Source organism: Saccopteryx leptura, chromosome 8, assembly GCF_036850995.1.
Source record: "Saccopteryx leptura isolate mSacLep1 chromosome 8, mSacLep1_pri_phased_curated, whole genome shotgun sequence".
NCBI classification, from domain to species: domain Eukaryota; kingdom Metazoa; phylum Chordata; class Mammalia; order Chiroptera; family Emballonuridae; genus Saccopteryx; species Saccopteryx leptura.
Window position 1 is genome coordinate 711,162 of NC_089510.1, and position 24,331 is coordinate 735,492.

The 24,331-nt window shown below is 57.4% G+C and overlaps 1 protein-coding gene across 4 annotated transcripts in view; it reads right to left on the reverse strand.

The window, feature by feature from the left end:
* The window catches only part of IQSEC1 (IQ motif and Sec7 domain ArfGEF 1), a 274,380-nt gene extending 262,012 nt beyond the window's left edge, over positions 1 to 12,368 (reverse strand). For 2 of the 4 annotated variants that reach the window (XM_066347174.1, XM_066347173.1), the window contains exon 1: positions 12,110 to 12,368. The gene's annotated coding sequence lies outside the window, so the exon portion shown is untranslated. The remainder of the gene's footprint in view (positions 1 to 12,109) is intronic. The other 2 variants (XM_066347180.1, XM_066347181.1) reach the window with 2 other exon arrangements.
* Between the last annotated feature and the right edge of the window lie 11,963 nt (positions 12,369 to 24,331).

Below are 24,331 nucleotides of genomic sequence, written 5' to 3' on the forward strand. Positions count from 1 at the left end.
CCCACAGACACCAGAGAGGGACACGCAGCCCCGGGCACAGCACAGCCCAGAGGACACGGACACCAGAGAGGGACACGCAGCCCCGGGCACAGCCCAGAGCCCACGGACACCAGAGAGGGACACGCAGCCCCGGGCACGGCACAGCCCAGAGACCACAGACACCAGAGAGGGACACGCAGCCCCGGACACAGCCCAGAGGACACAGACACCAGAGAGGGACACGCAGCCCCGGGCACAGCCCAGAGGACACAGACACCAGAGAGGGACACGCAGCCCCGGGCACAGCACAGCCCAGAGGACACAGACACCAGAGAGGGACACGCAGCCCCGGGCACAGCACAGCCCAGAGGCCACGGACACCAGAGAGGGACACGCAGCCCCGGGCACAGCACAGCCCATAGCCCACGGACACCAGAGAGGGACACGCAGCCCCGGACATGGCACAGCCGTGGTAGGGGAGGCGGGAGGCCCTGCAGGGACCCGGGCTACAAGCGCATACCGGGCAGGCTGTGCCACTTGCATCAAAACCACAAGGCGTCCTAAGTCAGGAGCCTGTCCTCACGGGGAAATATGGGGTTTCCAAGGCAGGAACAGAGGGGTTGGGAGGGCGTCCAGGCCGGGGGAAGAGCGTGCGCAAAGGCAGCCAGGCGTGAAGACGGGCAGGCATCTGAGCGGCAGCACAGAGTGAAGCCACCCGCTGGCCTCCTCCCCCAGGGCGAATCTCTGAGCCGGCAGCGCCCGCCCGAGTCTGCAAAGGGCAGAGGTGAGAGCAGCAGACGGGCGTCCTGCTCACTCCTGTGCGGCCAGCAGCGGGCTCAGCCCGCTCTCTCCCAGGACCCTGACTCTCCAGCTGCAGGCCACGGCCCTCCCAGGGACTCCCCTGAGGTCCAGGGCGGCCGGAAGGACTGAGACCATGGGAGACCCACGGCCCCGAGGCAGGACGACTCCCCCGACGTAAAGGGGTGCTTGGTTCAAGTCTCCCAGTGTTCCCAGTGCTGGTGACAGCGACGGGCCACCAGAGAATCCAGAGTGATCGACAGTCCTTCCCTCATCCACCGAACACGTCTTCAGTCAAACCCACCCCTAGAGGAACAGCAGAGACAGAATTCACGCCCCTCATCCCCACAGGGGCTCCGGGACGACCCCTCAGTGCCCACTGGGCCGTCTGGGTCCACACACTGGTCCTCCCTCCACTCGGGGCTCCACACCACCTCCTCCTGTCCAGCTCCGCGTTCTTCTCTCTGGGGAGGAGACTCGGTGGGTGTCCTGCCTCTTGGGACAGGTCTTACTATACTCTAAAAAGTACCCCAGATACTGACACTCAAGGGAACAAAAATCTTGCACCAGAAATTCCTATTTAACACAGAAAAAGGTAGGAAGGAAGGGACAGAGAAATAGAAAACACCTCAGACGTACACAAAATAAACAACAAGACCACAGAGGTAACTCCTGTTGGATCAACAGTGAGATTCAATTTAAGTTGATGAAACACACCGATCAAAAGGCAGAAACTGGCAGCTCCGGTTATAAAAAAAACACCAGGTTGTCCGACTACACGTGGTCTACAAAAGACTCACTTTAGACTAGAGACACAAACAGGTTGACAAGAAGGACAGGGAAAACGTGTGTCCTGTGAAAAGTGACCGAGAGAGAGGCGGCGTGGCTACCCCAATACCAGACACAGCGGCTTTGAGACGACAATTGTAACTAGAGGCAAAGGAGGATGCTTCGTAAGGATGAGAGGGCCAAAGTGTCAGGAAAACACAACCACGGCAACACGTGCACCAAACAACGGAAGCTGGGAGGGGACATAGGGTTACAGGTGTGGAATACAGACTTGATTTCTGTATTATTGCATATTAATCAGTGGACTGTCTTTTTCTTTTTCTGCTTTTTCCTTAAGCGAGAGAGGAGAGGAGACAGACAGACTCCCGCATGCGCCCTGACCAGGATCCACCCGGCAACCCCTCCCCCGGCCCCCCATCTGGGGCTGACGTTCTTCCCATCTGGGGCCATCTCACAACCAAGCTATTTTTAGCACCTGGCGTGGAGGCTCCAGAGCCATCCTCAGAGCCCAGGCCGATGTGCTTGAATCAATCTAGCCATGGCTGCAGGAGAAGAGAGAGAGAAGGGGGAGGGGAGGGGTGGAGAAGCAGATGGGCGCTTCTCCTGTGTGCCCTGGCCAGGAATCGAACCCGGGACTCCTGCACTCCAGGCCGACGCTCTACCACTGAGCCAACCGGCCAGGGCCTGTCTACTGTCTTTTTCCATTCGAACAACGGTAAGCCCACGTTTGTCCCACCTTGTCTACAAAGCAAAAAGTGACAGAAATAAAGGAAGAAGTAGGCGATTTGACAATAATAACTGGAGATGTCAGTATCCCAGCTTCAAGGGACAGAATGACCAGATAGGAGGTAAGCGAGAAAAGAGGACTGGACTCACACGGCCGAGCACGCAGACCTGACAGACACACACGGCACACCCACATGGCACAGCCCACACCGGCAGACACACATGGCACAGCCCACACCGGCAGACACACATGGCACAGCCCACACCGGCAGACACACACGGCACAGCCACACGGCACTGCCCACACGGCAGACCCACACGGCACAGCCCACACCGGCAGACACACACGGCACACCCACACGGCAGACACACACGGCACAGCCCACACCGGCAGACACACATGGCAGACACACACGGCACAGCCCACACAGGCAGACACACACGGCACAGCCCACACGGGCAGACCCACACGGCACCGCCCACACCGGCAGACACACACGGCACAGCCCACACCGGCAGACACACACGGCACAGCCCACACCGGCAGACACACACGGCACAGCCCACACGGGCAGACCCACAAGGCACCGCCCACACCGGCAGACACACACGGCACAGCCCACACTGGCAGACACACACGGCACAGCCACACCGGCAGACACACACGGCACAGCCCACACCGGCAGACACACACGGCACAGCCCACACCGGCAGACACACACGGCACAGCCCACACCGGCAGATACACACGGCACAGCCCACACCGGCAGACACACACGGCACAGCCCACACCAGCAGACACACTTTCTCCTCAAGGGCACGGAAGGTTCTCCAGGAGAGACCGAGTCTCAGACCTGGACACAAGTCTTCTTTAAAAGGACTGTGATACAAAGGACATTCTCTAAATACAACGAACTGGAAATGAAGGGGTGCCCTGACCATGTCTAGGTGACAGTTCTCACGGGAACACGGAAGCCTCGTGCCTGCTCAAGCGATCACCCGCCTCTTTGTGCCTATTTCCCCGTCTGTACAATGGGGCTATAATGGTACCTCCTCACAGGGCTGTAGCAAGTGTTTACAAAACACTAGTCTATCAGCCTGACCAGGCAGTGGCGCAGTGAATAGAGCGTTGGACTGGGATGCAGAGGACCCAGATTCGAGACCCCGAGGTCCCCAGCTTGAGCGCAGGCTCATCTGGTTTGAGCAAAAGCTCACCAGCTTGGACCCAAGGTCGCTGGCTCGAGCAAGGGGTTACTTGGTCTGCTGAAGGCCCGCGGTCAAGCAACTAAGGTGTCACAATGAAAAACTAATGATTGATGCTTCTCATCTCTCCGTTCCTGTCTGTCTGTCCCTATCTGTCCCTCTCTCTGACTCTCCATACATAGGTGGGACATAAAAACGAGACTAAGAGACATGGACAAGAGTGTGGTGGTTACGAGGGGCGGGTGAGGAGGGGAGGAAAGAGAGGGAGGGAGAGGGGGGAGGGGAGAAGCACAAAGAAAACCCAGAGGACAATGTCACTTTTGGTGATAGGTATGCAACAGAACTGAATGACAAGATAACCTGGAGATGTTTTCTTTGAACATATGTACCCTGATTTATTAATGTCACCCCATTAAAATTAATAAAGATTTTAAAAAAAAAACAAAAAAACACTAGTCAATCACCATAGTTGTTACTTCCCGTCGGTGAAGGGTGGTCAAGCGATCCTTCAGGCCTCCCCTCCGGGTGGAGACGTCCACTCACACAGCCGGGCAGGCTTTCAAAGCACCTCAGCCCTGACTCCGTCACTGGGTCCTCCCGGAAGACCTGCAGGCTCACGTGTCACAGGGCAGAGCTGGTGGGGGGAGATCCCATCTGTGGAGTCGTAGCCCAGGGCCCGGCTCACAGGTCAGCCCGCAGGTGGGAGCTGGATGGAGTGGTCAGTCACCCTGGACATCTAGAGTCATAGCCCAGGGTCTGGCTCACAGGTCAGCCCGCAGGTGGGAGCTGGACGGAGTGGTCAGTCACCCTGGACATCCCGCAGGTGGGAGCTGGACGGAGTGGTCAGTCACCCTGGACATCTAGAGTCATAGCCCAGGGCCCGGCTCACAGGTCAGCCCGCAGGTGGGAGCTGGACGGAGTGGTCAGTCACCCTGGACATCCCGCAGGTGGGAGCTGGATGGAGTGGTCAGTCACCCTGGACATCCCCTCCAGACAGAGGAGGCTCGCACACCTCAGAGTCTGGGAACTGCCGAGCGGGAGGAAAGCAGAGCCCCAGGGAAGTCTCAAAAGAGCTGCAAGCCCGCAGGGGGAGGGGGGCAGGGGGCAGAGGCGTCCAGACGCCCCCACTGCGCAGTGGGGACCCCCCTTCCGTTCCCGGTAACAACATGAAGTCTGCGCAGCGCTCAGACAGGTGAGGAAGCTGTCACTGCAGAGGCGAAGACAGCACCTCTCACAAGGGCTGGTTCAACACCGGCCACCTCAGGTGTACAGGGTAGCAGAGGGCGAGAGGAAGGCAGGTCACAGCTGTGCCGACACCCCGTCACCCCAGCCTGGACCCCGTGACTTCTCTGACACCACGCTTCCGCTCAGCCCAGGAGGAGGGGACAGTGGGGGACGGCAGCGAGAATGCGGGTGCCCTGCACGTCTGCACGTGAAGATGAACTCAGTCCTGACAGCCCCTCTGTGAGGACGGTGACGGACGCGTCCCAGGTGAGAAGACAGGCTCAGGCAGGCAGCGGCCCAAAGACCGAGCAGGGACGCAGTGACGGGCATGTGCCGGCCCCAGGGTGCGTCCTGACCGCTGCCGCTGACCGCGTACCACATCCATGTGTACCTGACCCAGAACCGCCTGGAACTGGACCGGCCAGCCACCCGCTGGGCCTGCTCCTCCAGAGGCCGGAGCTAAGAGGAAGGAGCTGGGGCAGGACCCAGGGACCCAGAACCGCCTGGAAGTGGACCGGCCAGCCACCTGCTGGGCCTGCTCCTCCAGAGGCCGGAGCTAAGCGGGAGGAGCTGGGGCAGGACCCAGGGGCCTCGGGGGAGGGGTGCTCCCTCCCAGTCCAGAAGCGCTGCAGGCAGCAGAGGTTGGCCACACTGGCCACACGGGGCCACACTGGCCACACGGAGCCTCTGTGAGCCTGTTCCCTCCAGGAAAGAGAGCTGAGCATCCCCCTAGCAGGGGTCAGACAGAGCAGCGTCAGAGGGGTGGGGGGAGCCAGCCTTGACCCCCAGCCTGCCCCCCAGGCCGGAAGACGGGTTCTAAGCAAGTACCCCAGTCAGTCTGTACCCGTCTGCTCCTCACCTGGCCCATCAGCCCTACCCACAGGCCTGCTGACCACCCAACCTAGCACCCACAGGCCTGCTGACCACCACACTTGTCAACCTAGCACACCCCACGCCTTCTCGCCTAGCCTTTCACACACGCTGTTCCCGCTGCCTCGCTCTCATCCTCCTCTTCTTGTCCTTCGAGCCCTGGCTCCAATGCCACCTCTTCCAGGAAGCCTCTGCTGACGCCTGAGCATGGCCACCTTCTTCCTGCTCCCAGCTACACACCACTGGGCCCCGCTCCCCATCCCAGCCCAGTTATCTCCGCAATGGGCCGTGCACGGGTCTGTGTCCCACCAAATGTCCTCGGGCAGGGGCAGAGCAGGAGCTGCCCCGACCAGGGACAGTCCGGTGTGAGTCTCCCGGGAACAGTCCGGTGTGAGTCTCCCGGGCACAGCGACCAGAGAACACGGGAGACAGTGTGCACGCACGCAGCCCTCAGCCTGGCTCCTGAAACTCCATGTCAGCCCCCCTTCCACCTGGCCCTGACACCGTCCACGACGGACAGGCATGCCCTAAAGCAGGGGTCCCCAAACTTTTTACACAGGGGGCCAGTGCACTGTCCCTCAGACCATTGGAGGGCCACCACATACAGTGCTCCTCTCACTGACCACCAATGAAAGAGGTGCCCCTTCCAGAAGTGCAGCAGGGGGCCAGATAAATGGCCTCAGGGGACCACATGCGGCCTGCGGGCCATAGTTTGGGGACGCCTGCAAAAAAGCAAACCTTTCGTGTGGAACTGGGTGGGGGAGGGAGGCCCACCTTGTACAGTTCTTCCAACTTTTCCACACGTTTGAAAACATCTGTAATAAAACGCCGGAGGAAAACAACCCTCGATGGCACTCTCAACACCCGGGCTGCGTCTGGCCCCGGCAGGCACCCTCACTGCCCCTCGCTGCCCGCCTGTCCACTCTGCACAGGGAACCGTGGCCTCGGGGTGCCGCTGTGGGCACGACGCTGAGCAGGACGGGACCCTGCAAACACTCCCCCTGCAGCTCTTTACCAACAGGAACAGAAGCCCCGGGAGCTGGTCGTTACCACCCTGGGGGGTCCTGCGGAAACACCAGCCCCCGCAGAAGGGGGCGTGGCTCAAAGGCCAGAGGCTCAGGGGGCCTATCAGCCTTGTCCCTCGGCCACCACCTGGGGTCTGACCACCCTGGGGGGTCCTGCGGAAACACCAGCCCCCGCAGAAGGGGGCGTGGCTCAGAGGCCAAAGGCTCAGAAGGCCTATCAGCCTGGTCACTCGGCCACCACCTGGGGTCACAGCTGGGGCAGTTTCAGCGACCGACCGCCTGGCCTGCCTCCACACTGGGCCCGAGTGGCAAATTTGAGGCCCACGGAATTTCCAGGCCACATACACGTGGCCCCGGACGCCCTGTGGCCCCGTCTGCAGCTCCTGCTGGTTCCAACTAGGTCAGTTCCGTCCCCGCCACAACGGTTCTTCCCAGACTCCTGGGTCGTCGGTGCTGCTCTGTCGGCTGCGCTGTGGCGAGGATCAGGGTCACACATATCCCGAGAAGCTCAGCCCATGTCAGGCAAAGCGTGGCTTTTTCTCAAAAACACAGAAAGCAGAGAGCAAAGACACAATCAGCTGTCAAAACAACTTCACAGAGAAAACAGCTGACACACAGCTGACAGAAAACAACAAGACAACAGAAAACGCTGACGCCTCAAACACCAGCTCTGGGACACCTTGCCCTGCCCGAGCGCTGACTGACGCGGCCCTTCCGCAGGCCTGGCCCCCGAGGCTGGAGGGGAAGCACAGGCCGGACACGGGAGCTGGCTCGACCTCCTGTCACACGTCCCGCGTGGGGCTCTCCCGTCCCTCTTGCCCTGAGCGTGGCAGGCAGAGCTCTCCACGGTTTGGTCTCCAGGCTGTAAAATAATAACTTGCTTGGCTTGTCAGATGGCCGGGAGAGAGCTTGAGACACGCACTCATCCTTCTGCGGACGCCGCCATCTGCTGGGAGCTGGCTGCCCCCTCCCCACTCCCTGGGAGAGGAAGACATTCTGTCCGGGCAGGACGAGCCTCCCCTCCGGGCGCCTGCGTCTGGCGAAGGAGCAGCCACCGGCCTCGGCTCCACGGCTTTATCTCGGCTGGGAGGATGAGAACATCGTCTCACGAAGATCTGGACACAGTGTCTCCCTTCTGCCTCCTTCCCAGATCAGCCCCTGGTGGCCCCGCGCACGGTCCCCTGCCAACAGGGGGGCCAGGGGACAGGATGGGACAGCTCTCTGGGGACCCTGCACCCCAGGGTCAGCGCTTCCCGGCCACTTTGAAGGATAACGTGCTCTCGAGGGCCAGGCTCCTGAGGACAGCTTCTTGCGCCCCCTTGTCTGGCCACCCCCCCTCATTGGCCGCCCCTGGGCTCCCCCTGCAAACCCACGCACTGTCACTGCGGCTAATGTCACCACGCTGTCACCGCAGGCCCAGGAAGAGAGCTTATGCGAAACGTCAACAGAGACTGAATACCACTGGAAACCTCCCCCGCGTGAGTCACCACCTCGGAACTTCAGGAAAATGTCCTCTCTGAGCGACAGGACAGCACTGAGGGCCGGAGGGGACGAGGAAGCTGGACACTGCTCCCCAGAGCCCCGCCGTGACCTCTTCGGGCCACCACCGGAAACTCTGGAGGAGGACCGAAGTCCAGAAGGGGTCACCTTGCTGCACCACACCACCACGGCAGGTGAAGCCAGGCTTGGCCTTGGCACGAGGGCCCATGAGGCCGGACAGAGCCGGGCATGAGGGCGTGCGTGTGTGGTGGGCTTCCCCCAGCACTGGGGACCGGCAGGCAGGCTGACCGCTCCCCGGCACAGCAGGCGAGGAGACCACCGGCTCCACCCCTGGCCAGCGGGGAGGCCCTGAGCAAGTCACCTAACCACTCTGAGCCTCAGTGTCCACGTCTGTGGAGCCAGAGTGTCCCCCCTCACAGGAGCGATGGGGTCATGCTGACCCAGTGGACACGAAGACTTGGAGCAGGGCGCACACAGGATGCCCTCAGGGGGTGTGGCCATCAGGCACACGCCCCTGCCTCCCAGAGATTGGGTTCCCCGTGTTCCTCAACCAGCTGTGCCCCCCGAAGTCCAAGCTGACTTTCCAAGGGAAATACAGGGGTCCTGGTCAACCAGTCCCCTCCGCCTTCACCCACTGAACAACTGTCTCCTGAGCCCCCCTCACGCGTCCACACCCGCAGGGGACGGGGAAAGCTCTAGAAACATCGTGAGAATGTACCCACTAAACACTGGAAATGAATTCTGATGTCAGCAAGAAAGGAACGAAACAGCCCAATGTAATCACAGGCCTCCTCCCTCTTTCCCATTATCACGGGATTTTCCCCAAAGCCCAGACACCCGTCACGGTGTCTTTCAGGGGTGGGGAAGGGGGACTTTCTGAGAAAGGCGTTAAATAAAGGTCCACAGGCTTAACAATTCCCACCAGGCCCAGACAGCTTGGGTGCGGTGGCACCGAGATGACCGTTGTCCCCGTGGGAGCCTGCCTGTTCAGTTGCACCTATCTGTCCCCCAGCAGGGCACCCAACCTTTCAGATATGTGGGGCGTCCTGTCCAGTGGCGGCAGTCACTGTTTTAATTGGGATGGCCAACCCCAACTTCTGGACAGCGGTTCCTCCTGGTGCCGCAGCAGACCCCCCGGGGTCTCACCAGGTCGTTAGGACTCACTCACTGGTTGCCTGTACTCAGAGGGCCCAGAAGGAACAAGAGACTCATTGACGAGGAACGAATAGGAAATGCCTGAGCACCAGGTGCCACTTTCCTGAACACCCCCTTCACTTATCCTCGGAAAGAGTACAGGAGGCAGCTACAATCACCCCAGTCTTGCGGGCATTTTAAAAACCCTGAGGCTAAAAGGCCCTGGCCGGTTGGCTCAGTGGTAGAGCGTCAGCCTGGTGTGCAGGAGTCCCGGGTTCGATTCCCGCCAGGGCACACAGGAGAAGCGCCCATCTGCTTCTCCACCCCTCCTCCTCTCCTTCCTCTCTGTCTCTCTCCTCCCCTCCCGCAGCCAAGGCTCCACTGGAGCAAAGTTGGCACGGGTGCTGGGGATGGCTCTGTGGCCTCTGCCTCAGGCGCTAGAATGGCTCTGGTTGCAACAGAGCAACATCCCAGATGGGCAGAGCATCGCCCCCTGGTGGGCGTGCCGGGTGGATCCCGGTCAGGCGCATACGGGAGTCTGTCTGACTGCCTCCCCGTTTCCAACTTCAGAAAAATACAAAAAAAAAAAAACCAACCCTGAGGCTAAGAGATGCGGTGACCATCTCCTGCGGCCATCAGGCCCCCTTGGCCTGCCCGCGGTCCTTTGTCCGTGCATATATATCCCTAATGGCTCTGCATATAGACAGCACTTAATAAAAGCTCGCAACTCCCGGGGGAGGGGGGTTCCCATGCTCCTTAGTCATCAATCACCTTGCTCCACAGATGAGCAGTGGACACTGCAGATCCAGGAGTGGAAAGGCAGACCTCTGCTCACAGCCCCAGGCTCAGTGGCCCCCACCTGACTGGCCCCCAGAAGAGTCTCCTGGGAAGGGCGGGAAGTGGATGCAGGAAGTCGGAATCTCAGTTGACCTGTTCGTAGACTGGGAGTCCAGGGCCAGAGGCACCTGCCTCTCCCGGGAGCTTGCCATATATGCTGGCTACCCAGCACGCCCACCACCTGCAGCCGGATTCTGCATTGTAGTGCGATCTCTGCTGTGCACATTCAAGTCAAATGAGCTCCCCCGATCTGCAACTTGGGTCAGGGACTGTGACCCTGCACCTGGGGACCCTGCACCCAGGATATCCACATCCTGCTGCTATCAAGTGTCTCAACTAAGGGAGGCCAACTCCAAGGCCACCTCCAGGACGCAGTGCTGGGAGGGTTCCCCACAGCAGGCAGGGATGCACTGCCTCTCAGAACCTTCCCATCCCCAACTTGGTCACCAGAGGTGACTTTGAAGGGAAAAAGGAATCTGTCCCCAGGGACAGCACTGTGAGGCACGGGCCAACAGCATGTGTCACTGTTTCCTGCGAAAGCCAAGCCCCGGAGTCACCTCCCTCAGCCAGCGAAGATTTCACCTAGCAGCCCCAGCTCTTCTGAGGTCCTGGCCTGGGGGACCAGGGCTCAGGCCCTTGAAAGCAGCACCAGTCCACTGCCACCTCTGTGGGAGGGACCCAGTGATGGAGGGTCTCAGAAACACCAGAGCCAGGGGCAGGGCACAGGGAGGTAGAGGCAGTCTCTTTTTTCTCATAGGGACACCATCTAGGAATAAACAGAAAGCAGGAGTGTGTATGTCTGTCGGGGTGGGTGGGGGACAGGGACAGAGCCTGGAGGCTCAACCACACCCAGACCCCACCCTGACAACTCTCCTCCCAGAGCCCACAGAGCTCACTGCCCAGACCCAGCAGGAGAAAGGGTGGCAGGCAGGGACTTCATCCCATGACTACAGCCTGGCACAGCCCAACCTGTGTGGGGGATCTCAGATGACCTTACGGAGGACTGGGGGGAATCAGGAGCCCCTCCCCCACCCCTCTCCCACGCAGGATTTGGGGGTCAGGATTAATTCCTCCCCGTTACTTCTGCCCACACTCAGCCTCCCAGGAAACCTTTCCTGAAGCTGTGGACCACCGCCGCCGCCCTCTCCCCACCCTCCCCCAACACACACACACTGCTTTCCTTCTCGTCCCAGTCCACACCACGCAGTGTGGGCTAGGCGGTCCCAAGGCACAGGGACAGAAGGGTACCCAAGGCGCAGAGCACGCAGCAACCCCACTCGCCCAAAGCCCCCCAACCTCGCGCCGCAGACATGCCCCGGATGGGAGCCCGGACTTGTGCGGAGAGGGGCAGCGCGCCAGCCTTCCACACCCACGGGAGTGAACGACAGCTGGCCAGCGGGCTGCGAGCTTGTCGGACGCCAGGGGCCCGCGCGGCTGGGCAGTCCCGCCCCATCCCGTCCCCGCTTAATCCTTGGTCCGAAATAGCCCCAGTAATCCCGGGTGCGGCGCGTGGGGTATTAGCGCGGAGCCACGAAGGAAGACATGGAGGCGTCCAGAGGGAGGTCTCGGCGCGCCCCGGGCTGGAGGCAGCTCGGAGTCCGCTCAGGAGAGGCTGAGACCCAGGCCCGCACGCGGGCGGAGTCTGCGCCTATCCCCACGCGGTCCTGGGTCTTCGGGTCTGGAGCTCTGGCCGTGACAACCCGAGCTCCAGCTCTGCGCCCCAGACAGCACCCGAGACGGGGCCGCCCGTGCGCCCGCGCTCTGGGCCGGCTGGAGCCGGGTTCGAGCCGTCGGTGCCGGACAGCACCCGCGAGCCCCTCTCCGAGGGCGTCCAGTCTCCGGCCCCAGACCGAGCGCAGGTCCGGGCACGCCCCCGCCGGGGTCCGCTGTTGCGCCCCCCGGGCTCCTGGCGGGCGGGGCGTTCCCGAGACAGGCGCCCTCTCCGCCCGGCTCGGAGAGGAACGGAGCCCCCCCAAGAAGTTCGCGCGCCCCCCGCCACGCCCGCCGCCCCCGGCCCCGCTTACTTGTCGCGGCGGCCAGGCTCCGGGATAGCGCCAAGCGACGGGCCCGCGCCGGGGTCAGGGCGGCGGGCGCACGCGGCCAGGTGTCGCCGGTGCCGCTCCAGCAGGCCGGCGTTCTCGCGGCTTAGCCGCGCCACTTGGCGCTCCAGCTCCTCGATGCGCCGCCCCCGGCGCGCCAGCAGCTCCTGCTGCGCCGCCACGATCCGGGTCAGCTCCTGCAGGTACCCGGCCGCCCTGCCGGGGGGCTCGGCGGCGCTGGCCATGGCCCCGGCCCCGGCCCGGCCGCGCCTAGGCGAGCGGGAGGCGGGGCGGCGGCGGCGGCGGCGGGGCGGCCGGGGCGGCCATAGCCGAGCGGCGGGCACGGCGCCTCCGCGCGGCGCGGGGTTCGGCCGGGGGGCGCGGCGGGCGGGCTGCGCGGCCCCGCCTTGGCTCCCCCCCGCCGGCGCCGCCCCCGGCGTCTCCGCGCCTCCTGCTCCGCGCGCGGCCGCCGCCGGCACCGCCCGCTGCCCCGCGGACGCGCCGGCGGGAGCTGCGACCGCCGGGTGCGGCGGAGAGTTTGCAAAGTGCGGGCTGCCAGGCGGCGCTGGAGCCGGGGCAGCGGACGCAGGCGGAGGTGGCGGGGCGGGGAAGGGGCGGTGCCGGGGAAGGGGCGGTGCCGGGGGCGTGGCGTGGCGGTGGGGGCGTGGCGTGGCGGAGAGGGCGGGTGGGATGGAGGGGGCGGGGAAGTGGGGAGCGGCGGGAGGTGCGGGGCGGGGTAGTGGGGGAGGGGCGGGGCGGGGAAGGGGCGGTGCCGGGGGCGTGGCGTGGCGGTGGGGGCGTGGCGTGGCGGTGGGGGCGTGGCGTGGCGGTGGGGGCGTGGCGGAGAGGCGGGTGGGATGGAGGGGGCAGGGAAGTGGAGGAGGGGCGGGGCGGGGAAGTGGGGAGCGGCGGGAGGTGGGGGGGCGGGGAAGTGAGGGAGGGGCGGGAGGTGGGGGAGGGGCGGGGCGGGGAAGTGGGGAGCGGCGGGTGGTGGGGGGCGGGGAAGTGGGGAGCGGCGGGAGGGAGTGGGGGGAAAGGGCGGGGCGGGGCGAGGAGGGGTGGGGAGGGGGCGGGAGAGACAAAAGAGACCGGGTTGGTGGTTGCCGCCTGCGCCATTCCCAGTTCTGGGCTCGTGGGGTGCCGCTCTCCCCTCGCCTCTACCGCTCCTGATAAAAAAGAAATTCAGCAGAACTGTATCTTAATACTGTTGGCCTATTTTGGGGGTATGTCTAGAAAAATCGCTAATAAATTCGTAAGGACTTTGGCGTGTTTAACTGACTTGAGTCTGCTGAAGGGAGGGTTTGTTGTGTAGACACACGCGCGCATACACACTCGCGTGAGAGCGACAACTTTGTAAGATAGGGTGGCGGCCCCGAAGCCTCCAAGATGTCCCGGTGGACCAGATGCTAAGGCGCAGGCCCCAACCTTGTGAAACTCATACCCTGGGTCCTGGGAGCTGATCAGTGCCTGGGACAGGGGCCCACCTCCACGCTGGTGCTGAGGCCTTCCACAGTTCATTTTACCTCTGGGCTTCAGTTTCCTCAGCAATAATGTTTTTTATTTCTTAAGGTGATTTTAAAAATTATAATTTTCCTACAGCAACCTTCTTTGATGCTAATCTTGTTATTTTTCTATCCTCTTGACTTGCAGTTAGGTATTTCCACTGTTTCTTATTTTCTAGCAAATGCATTTTTAAGGCTATACATTTACCTCTGGATGAAGCGTTAGCTGCATCTCATATGTTTCCAAAGCTTTGTAATCATGTACCTTTTTTTTTTTTTTTTTTTTTTAAATTTATTTTTTTATTATTTTTTATTAATTCATTTTTAGAGAGAGAGTAGAGTAGAGAGAGAGAGAGAGAGAAGAGGGGGAGGAGCAGGAAGCATCAACTCCCATATGTGCCTTGACCAGAGAAGCCCAGGGTTTTGAACCAGCAACCTCAGCATTCCAGGTAGATGCTTTATCCACTGCGCTACCACAGATCAGGCAATCATGTACCTTTTGATGGTCTAGTTTTTTTCTTTCTTTGTGAAGCCTGACATCACACTGGCTTGGGTGAGGCATGGTATCCCATACCTGGGTTTGCTGATCCCCCTCCATCTCCAGGAGAGGATGATTCCTGCATGCTGAGCCCTCAGACCCTCTGGGGACCCTTAGCCCTTATGAATGTCCCCTGGGCAGGACCTATGGGGAGGGAGAGAATGGCATAGGGTCCTCAAATTCAACAACGATTCTTTCATCAGGATGAGATTAAACAAATACCGTGCTTAATGAAAACTCTTAAAACACTCGACTTGAAACTTTTCCCTCGTTGCTAGGCCAGTAATGGTGCTCTAGAAATTAATATATATTTTTATAAGTTCTGTAATTATCTTGTGAGGGCACAATTTATTACATACTGTTTGTGTGTATGTGTGTAAAAGTGTTCATTAATTCAGTTTACACATTTAAAATATACCAACTCCATCTTTGCAACCCTGTTCTAATATTTCCTCGTTTTATAAATGTACTAGGAACCTCCAAAAAGCAGGCTTCTCTCAATGTTTTGGGGAGACCTGAACCTGAAGCCACACACGGGGCCTCTGCCAGTGTTTGGGAGTGAAGGAAATCTGATTCTGAATCCTGGCACGTGTCAGTGAGGGGTAGGGAGAGGGCACTGGGCCTCCCCTCCTGGGCCACAGCCCCACCACAGACATCCCTGCCAGCAGCAGTTCCAGGTTGGAGCTGACCCCACATACCTGTCTCTGCACAGCCTCCTTGCTCTCTGAACTGGCCACCTGTCCCGGCAGCAGACGGTGCCAGGCCCATAAGTGTACTGGAGACCTGGCTGGGAGGCTTAATAGTCACATAATCAAGTTTCCCTGGCTTTGATCCCCACCCTTCGCCCCCAGAGGTGGAAACTGCCCTCCCTTCTGGACAACTGAACTCTTAGCCACCCCGATATCGCCTATGGTCTCCGCACGTGCACCTGTGACATAGGAACCTTGTTGGGCAGAAGGGCAGGGGCAGACGGATCGGCGTAAAGCAGGGCGCTTTCACCGACAAAACAAAGCAGTCCAAACAGGTCTAGATGGTCCACCGTAGACACAGTCTCTTGTCTACACCCCACAGTGTCCAACGGAAGGGTCAGAGCTCTGCAGTGGACATGGTGGTGGCTGACCAGGCTCTCTCTCACCCTCCGTGTGACAAGCGCATTGGTGTCTGATGGCTCACAGACAAAACCGAGTCCCTCTTGGGAATTGCCCTGTGCCGATGGCATCTGCCTCACCAAATGCTACACTGCCCCCTTCCTGGGGCAGCCCTCATCCATGACTGGTCCATGCAGGGTCTGGAACAAGAGCCCATCCCTCTCGCCTCAGCATGGGCAGTCTAGAGCTCTTGGGAGGAGCCCCAGGGCCTGTGTTGGGATTGCACCAGAGCCCAGCTTCTCCCTCTGCCCGCCCCTGCTCCTCCCTCCTTCACGGGGGCGAGTCTCGAGGGCTCTCCCGTAAAGCTCCAGGGTGCAGACCTCCATCTCAGCACAGTCCCGGGAAGGCAGCCCGGACATCCTCTTCCCAGAACCCCCGTCTCCATGTCGCCTCTTTCACCTGGTTATGATTGATGGGTTTACATGCTGTCAGGTAACTCTAGTTAGGTCCTCATGCTTCTTCATGTGTAGATAAATTCTACGCCCTGGAAAACCAATCATCAGTTTTTCCAACATCATAATTATATAAATACAAGGCCAAGCTATTTAAACTGAAGTACAGAGCCAAAAAAAAAAAAAAAAAATGAAGATGTAACTATTCACTCAAAAGAAAATAAAGGAAACAAAAATTTGGAGGAGGAGACAGGGGAAGGAGAAGCATGTTATATTCACGTGTTAATTTTTTATCATAACTACCAATATTCAATTTCTCAATAAGAACACCTATCTTTTTCATATTACTATTTGTTGTATAATATTCCATTTTCTTCTTCAAAACCTTCCCCTGAGAGCTCTTTGACCGGCCTTGGCCGGTTACACAGCTACCATTGGAGATTTCTTGGCATTACGCTTTGGGTTTGGGGCACGATTCTCTGGCTCCCACGCACCCTTTCTTGAATTCATTCTGTATTTTGATGTGGACATCCTGGGCAGTTGTCCTAGAGAGGGCTTGTGGAATGGTCTTTGAATCCATTGTATCTGAAATAGTTCCTTTTTCTCCGTATACTTGATGGACAGTTGAGCTGGACATAGAATTCTAGGTTAAAAATTACTTTCCTTAGAATCTGGAAGGGTCTTCTCCCTCTTCCTCTGTCACCGTGTTTCTGAGGCTAGTCTGATTCTTGTTCCTTTGAAGAAGAGGTTCTCTCCAGGCCGGTGGGTGGGGTCCTTTCCTCTGTCGGGACACCTGGAAATATGGCGCAGGGCATTTCTGATTATCACAATGACTTGGCACAGGCTGGTATTCAGTGGACAGGGGCTTGGGATACAGCAGGCGGGGAAGTCCCACCCAACCAAAACTGTCCCGTTTAAATTGCCAGAATGAATAACAAAGTTGGAAGACTGACACAACCTGATTTCAAGACTTAATATAAAGTAAGTGTCATCAAGACAAGCAGCACAGGTATAAGGATAGACATAAGATCAATAGATTAGAAGAAAGTTCAGAAATAGACCCACACATACATGGTTAGTTGGTTTTCAGCAAAGATTCCAAGGCAATCTAATGAGGGAAAGTCTAGTCTTTCAACAAGTGTTGTTGGAACAACAGGAGATCCACCTGCAAAAGAGTGAACCTTGGCCCTGGCCAGTTGGTTCAGTGGCACAGTGTTGGCCCAGCATGTTTCCACATGTCTCGGTTTCAATTCCCGGTCAGGGCACATAGTAGATGCGCCTATCAGCTTCTCCATCCCTCCTCCCCCTCTCACTTCTTTCTCTCTCTCTCTTCTCCTCCTACAGCCATGGCTTGATTGGTTCAAGCAATTTGGCCCTGGGCACTGAGGATGGCTCCATGGCCTCTACCTCAGGCCCTAAAAAAAAAAATGGCTCGGTTGCTGAGCAACAGAGCAACGCCCCAGATGGGCAGAGCATCGCCCCCTAGTGGGCTTGTCGTGTGTGGATCCCAGTCAGGGCCTATGCGGGAGTCTGTCTCTATGCCTCCTCTCCCCTTACAGAATCTTTAGAAAGGAGAGGGGAGGAGAGGAGAGGAGAGGAGAGGAGAGGAGAGGAGAGGAGAGGAGAGGAGAGGAGAGGAGAGGAGAGGAGAGGAGAGGAGAGGAGAGGAGAGGAGAGGAGAGGAGAGGAGAGGAGAGGAGAGGAAGAAAGAACCTTGACCCATGTCACAACATCTACAAAAATTAACTTGGAAATGATAGCAGACCTACATGTAGGAGCTAATTATATAAAACTTCTCAGGGCGGGGGGGGGGGGGGGGATACAGGAGAAAATCTTAATGGCTTCGAGTTTAGCAAATAGTTCTTAAGCATGAAACCAAAAGCATGGATGCTAAGTAAAAAAAAAAAATCAATAAATTGAACTTCATCACAATATAAAATTTACTCTTCAAAAGACACTGTTAGGAAAAGATGAGCTACAATAAGGGGAGAAAAATGCAGATCCAACAAAGGACGTGGGCACAGAATAGAAAAAGAACTCTTAAAAGTTAACAATAAGACAAATAAGCCAATTGGAAATAGGAAAAAGATTCGAATAGGCATTTTTACCAAAGAAGATATACAGACGGCAAATCAGCACATAGACACAGGCTGAGCCTCATTAGTCATTAGGGAAATGCAAATTGAAACCAAAATGACTTATAAATGACACCAAAACCGTGAGCAACAAAAGAAAAACTAGATCAGTTGAATGTCACCGAAATAAATGTTTGTTCTACAAAGAACATCAATTAAGTAACTGAAAAAACAACCCACAGAATGGAGAAGAAAAAAAAAATGTTTTGCTAATCATATATTTGATGAGAGACTTGTAAGTAGACTATTTAAAGAACTTTTACAACTCCAAAATTAAAAACACAAATACCCCACTGTAAAATGAGCCAAGGATCTGATAGACATTTCTGCAAGGAAGATACAATAAGTACATGAAAGAAGGCTCAACGTCATTAGCCATCAGGGAAACGCCAATCAAAACCACAGTGAGACACCACTTCATACCCAGAGGGTGGCTAGAATTAAACATACAGGCAATAATAAGAGCTGACAAGGATGTAAAGAAATTGAACCCTCCACAGTGGTGGAATTAAGCCGGTTTGCACCAGTTTGGGAGAACTGATACCTAATTTTTTTTGTTGAGTTCGGTGAACTGGTTGTTAAAATGTCACTTGTCATGAGGGCTCTCTCTCAGGGGGGCGCCTGGGCAGCCGCCCAGTGTGGAAATCACAAATTGACATTCCTTACTCTTTTTTAACGTTCATCCGCGCAACAGCGTGTTCTAGGCGACCGTAGTCATGTTCATTCCGTCCACAGGTGAAAAAAATTGCAAGTGAGGACGCCACCCAAGAAGCAAAATGGAAATACCTTAAATAACAGTTTCATTGGTTTTTTTTTGTCAGATATTATTTAACATTTGTTCATTAATATTTTAAAACTCTTTCTTATCACATAATCTAGTTTTGTGTACCTCTTTTATCGTTCTTATTTAAGAATTTGATGGATGAAATAATAAACTACCTTTCGGTATATCGGGGTTTTTTAATACTTAAAATGGTCATTAGGGCAGAAAACCTGTTGTTAAATTATTTGAATCCCACCACTGACCCTCATCCATTGCTTGTGGACAGGTACAGCGGTGCAGCTGCTTCTGAAAATAGTCTAGCAACTCCTCAAACACTTAAACATTTAAACGACGTGACCCAGAAATTCTACTCCTAGGTATAAAACTACTAAGAGAATGGAAACAATGTATCCATGCAAAAAAACCCAAAAAACAAAAACGTGTACTCACAGCAGCATTATCCATAATATCCAAAAAGAGCCAAAACCCAACTGCCCTTCAATTGATCAACCCATACATAGAATGTGGTGTATCCACATAATGAATATTATTGGACAATAAATAGAGTACCAACACTCACTTTGACATGAATGGATCTTGAAAACATTGTGCTGAGTGGAAGAAGTCAGTCAAAAGGGACTATGTACCTTATGATTTCATGTACACGGTATGTCCAGAGTTGAACAGAGCAGGCAACCTGCAGAGACAGAGAGTAGGTTAGCGGTTGTCTGCAGCTGGTGGAGGGGGCTGGGTGGGTGGGGTTAGAGGGTGAACCCTTCTTTACCGGGTAATGAATGTGTTCTGAAACTGATTGTGGTGATGGCTGTAAGACTCTGAACACTCTGAAAGTATGTGAGTGATATCTCAATAGAGCTATTTTTTTTTTCAAATCACAGGAAGTATGTAGCAGAATAGCTTCAGTTAGGAAGACTGGACATTCTCTTTCCAGGGTCCCCGTCCGGGCTCATTGGAACAGGGTGGCGGGTGTGCGGGTCAGCATGAAGCCTCCCCACAAGCCCCGTGCTGGGTTGCGGCCATCGCTGTGCCTGCCTCTCGCCTCGGTGACCTCCTGACCAGCCCAGGGAAGCCACAGATCACTGTGTCTCTGTCGAGAGAAGAGCTGTGTGAATTACTGGGATGGAGCAGTTGAGACGCGGCGCTCAGTCCTCACGACTAAGCTGGACCCCAGGACCAGGGCTGCACACGGAGCGTCAGGTCCCAGGTGGGCTATGCGCTAAATAATGACTATCGGTTGCCAACATTTTAAGGGCAGTGGATTTCATACAAAATATCTAGTTCTGGGCTCCTCTTGGACAGGTCCCTCTTGGCTGCAGCTGTCTGGGGGGGGGGGGTGATGGCAGTCTCCGCTCCAGGGGTCACACACATTCCAGCCCAGGCCTCCCCGAGCCTCCACATCACACGCTCGCCCTGGCGGCGTCGGGCGTCCAGCCTGTCTCCCACGAGCCCGCCCAGCCCTGGTGTGGGCTCCAGGACAATGCTGGCTGGCACCCCTGCAGCCGCGTGGCAGGAGGGGGCAGCGCAAGGCTCTCTGAGGCCCAGGTGCAGGACTGGCCCAGCGCCACTTCTGTCATGTGCCAGGCCGCCGGGCCCGCAGGGAGGGTCACGGACTCCACCTCGGGATGGGAAGAGCCACAGCGCCACCTTGCAGAGGGTACGCTGACCGGAAGGGGCGAGAAGCAGGGCCACCTTTGCAGTCGTGGCCTCCGTGCAGGCACTGGGCTCAGTGACATGCACTTCAAGGGCACACCTGTCACCTCCTGCTGCCACCCTAGCCCCTCCCCCTCGCTTGGCTTGGAGTCCAGAAGACAGAGGGATGAGGCAAGGGGTTCATGCTGAGAAGACACCAGTAACCAGGCCCCCTTGGAGGCGGCTCTCCTGGCCCCTCCACCCTCTCGTGCACCACCGGTGCCGTCTCTTGACGATGAGGGTGGTGACGAGGTGGCCACAGGTGGGTTCCCAGGAGGACACTGTGCTGCGGAGGCCCTGCCCACCTCCCACTCCTCGTGAATGTGAGGAGTGAGCAGACTCGGTGTACCGCTCGGTGTGCTGAGTCCTGCTGTGGGACACAGACCCACGGCGCTGCACAGGGGCACGGGGACAGCAGGAGGCCCAGAGAGGGGCGGCACAGACCCACGGCACTGCGAAGGGGCACGGGGACAGCAGGAGGCCCCAGAGAGGGGCGGCACAGACCCACGGCACTGCGAAGGGGCACGGGGACAGCAGGAGGCCCAGAGAGGGGTGGCACAGACCCACGGTGCTGCAAAGGGGCACGGGGACATCAGGAGGCCCCAGAGAGGGGCAGCACAGACCCACGGCACTGCGAAGGGGCACGGGGACAGCAGGAGGCCCCAGAGAGGGGCGGCACAGACCCACGGCACTGCGAAGGGGCACAGGGACAGCAGGAGGCCCAGAGAGGGGCAGACAGGAGCAGATGGCCAGGGGAGAGCCGAAGACCCTTCATGCCGGGACAACGATTGCCTGCGAAGGCCCTGCGTGACCACAGCCATCTTTCCCTACCTCGCTCACGCCATAGAGAGGTCCCTCCCCACAGGCCAGGGTGTAGATGGTGGGTCCCACCCTGCGAATGAGGAAGGTCACTTAGTGAGGCAGGGGTGATGGGGGCCCTGACCTCTAGTTCCAGGCTCTGTGCGTGCTGCCTCCCTCCGCCCTGCACCCTTTCCAATGGGTTGGTGACCAGTCCACTGTACGTGAGGGTTGCTGTCATACCCTATCACTGGGGTGCAGAGGAGGAGAGGGTGCGAGGCACAGCCACCAGCGCCCTCCCTGTCCAACACCCCCTGTTCCCTCCTCTCCGCGCCACCACTCTGCGTTTTCTCGCCTTGGGGACGTCAGATGCTCCCGCACCTCTGCACTTCGTACATGCTGTTCCCTCTTCCGGATACTCCTTCCCTGTATTCCTCAGACCAGCAAACTCCTACCCAAGCTACAAGACCCAATCCAAGCAGCACCTCCTTCCAGGAGCCGTCCTTGATTTCCCCAGCCCAACTGGGGGCTCCTTTTGCTGTTGTAAAACGGCAGTTTTCACCAGTTGGGTGGGACTGTGGGGAGGAGATAAGCAGTGACTCTCAGTCACGGCTGGAGTGGCTCCGGCATGAGCTCCTGGCAGGGTGACTGGAAAACCACACCGTCCTCCACAAACGCACGCCCTTGGGCCTCACAACTCCAGCCTTAGGAGTCTGTTCCACAAGGGACTCCCTCACAGGCTCGAAGGAACCACGGGAAGTCGGTCCTGTGGGGCCCCTGCTGCCTCAGTCCACAGACTGATGAGGGATACCGTAAGGGACAGACATCAGGCCTGAGACCGTTGCCAGGAGAGCTACTGGCAGGGCAACAATATGAAGGGACGTGCAGAATCGTGCGCTTGCATACGCAGAGACCCGGTGCAGGTCACGCCCTGGACAATGCTGGAAGTGGGGTCCTCTGGACGTGGCTGCCTTTTACCTTCCTATACAGTAGCAATCTCCCACATGGAGAAGAAGGCTGACTCCACAGCCTTCTGCAAAGTTCAGATTTTGTTTTCCGTGCACACGCGTGACCTTTTCAAAACAGCCGTCGTAAGCGAAGCGAAAGGGAACAAATCATCTCAGGGTGTTCTGCTCGCTCTGCTCGGCTCCCTCCCACTGCAGTGTGGACCCAGAGGGCCGGGGCCAGGCCCCACCCCCACCCCTGCCGCCAAGGAGGGCTCAGAGAACCCCTGGTGAATGAGCAGGCGAGTGGGGACGTCATGGGCTTCTAGTCCAGAACTGACCGGCACGGGACCCCCGCCTGGAGCCTGGAGGCAGGAAGCGCCCCACCCAAAGCTCGCTGAGGCTCCAGGCACCCTGAACCCTGCTCGCACCAACAGGAGTCCTCCCCTCTCCTTCTGACATTCCCTGTTGTCTTTACTCCCCAACTTACCTGACCCCTTACTGACAAAGTGCAGACAAAAGTGGTGGACACTCCCTGGCCGGTTGGCTCAGTGGTAGAGCGTCGGCCTGGCGTGTGGGAGTCCCGGGTTTGATTCCCGGCCAGGGCACACAGGAGAAGCGCCCATCTGCTTCTCCACCCCTCCCCCTCTCCTTCCTCTCTGTCTCTCTCTTCCCCTCCTGCAGCCAAGGCTCTATTGGAGCAAAGATGGCCCGGGCGCTGAGGATGGCTCTGTGGCCTCTGCCTCAGGTGCTAGAATGGCTCTGGTTGCAACAGAGCAACAGCCCAGATGGGCAGAGTATTGCCCCCTGGTGGACATGCCGGGTGGATCCCGGTCGGGCACATGGGGGAGTCTGTCTGACTGCCTCTCCACTTCTAACTTCAGAAAAACACACACAAGAAAAGTGGTGGGCACTATGGACAGACAGACTGAACGTGGTGGAAAGGGCCACCAAGTTACTAATCAGCCCTGAGCCACTTTTCATCTCTTTGAACCTCGCTGTCCTCATCTGTAAATGGGGAGGCTAGTCCTGCTTTGCAGGCTGCCCTGAGGATCAAGTGGGCGCAGGTATGGAAACCCACAGGAAGTGCGCACAAAGCCGTCTTCCTTTCCCCCACTCTCTGATCCCTGCCTCAGGGGTCTGTCAGCACCCGAAAAGACCAACTTGGAATATAGACACTGGTAAACAATAGACACTATTAGAAAACTAAATACGGGCCCTGGCTGGTGGCTCAGAAATAGAGCATTGGCCCGGTTTATGGAAGTCTAGGGTTCAATCTCTGGTCAGGGCACACAGGAGAAGTGGCCATCTGCTTCTCTTCCCCTTTCTCTCCCCTTCTCTCCCACTTCCCCTCCCACAGCCAGTGGCTCGATTGGTTAGAGCATGGCCCTGGGTGCTGAGCATGGTTCCATTGAAACACATCAGCCTCAGGTCCTAAAAATAGCTCAGTACTCAAGCATCATCCCCAGTTGGGTCTTCTAGGTAGATCCTGGTCAGGGTGCATGCAGGAATATGTCTCACTGTCTCCCCTCCTCTCACCTAAAAAGGAAAAAGAAAGAAAGAAAGAAAGAAAGAAAGAAAGAAAGAAAGAAAGAAAGAAAATAAAACTAAATAGGTGTATTAAAATATAAAAGTAACCATCAGAAAAATTTAGAAGATAGATTTTCTAAAAAAAAAGTAGAGGGTAAAAATAGAACAAAGACTATTTGGTTGATTTTGAAATAAAACACAAATGAAATCATGATGAATTAAAAACACAAACTGAAATGGCCAAATAAGTTTTTAAAAAATCGACAACTACAATAAACATTAATGTTTCCAGGTCCCCTGTTAAAAGGCAGGGAACTCTCAGAAGCCTCGAGATGCCCAGCTGCATGGGTTATAAGAGGCAGACCGTCTCAAGAGCTCCCCCGGGGCTGACGTCCCTGCCTGCCACCTCCCCTCCCCACGGCCTCACCGGTCCTGACGCTCCATGTCCCAGACCCTTCACACCGGCCACTGGGCCCCCCTCTCTGGATGTAGTCGCTCCGTTGGAACTGGCTGGTGATGGTGGTTGTCTTGTCAATCACCTCCATTCTGCCAATCATAAGGATGCTCATTCCTCAGGTGTCCCACCTTGCAGAAGCAGAAGCAGGTAACTGATGAAGACACTGCTGCTGTCAGTGACCCTCAGAGCAGCTGCACACAACCCTCAGTGGGACCGACGGCCTCCTGGCCTTTCCTCCTCGGCACTGAGCTCTGGGAGCCCACAGGCACGGAGCACAGCGTAGGACCCAGGCC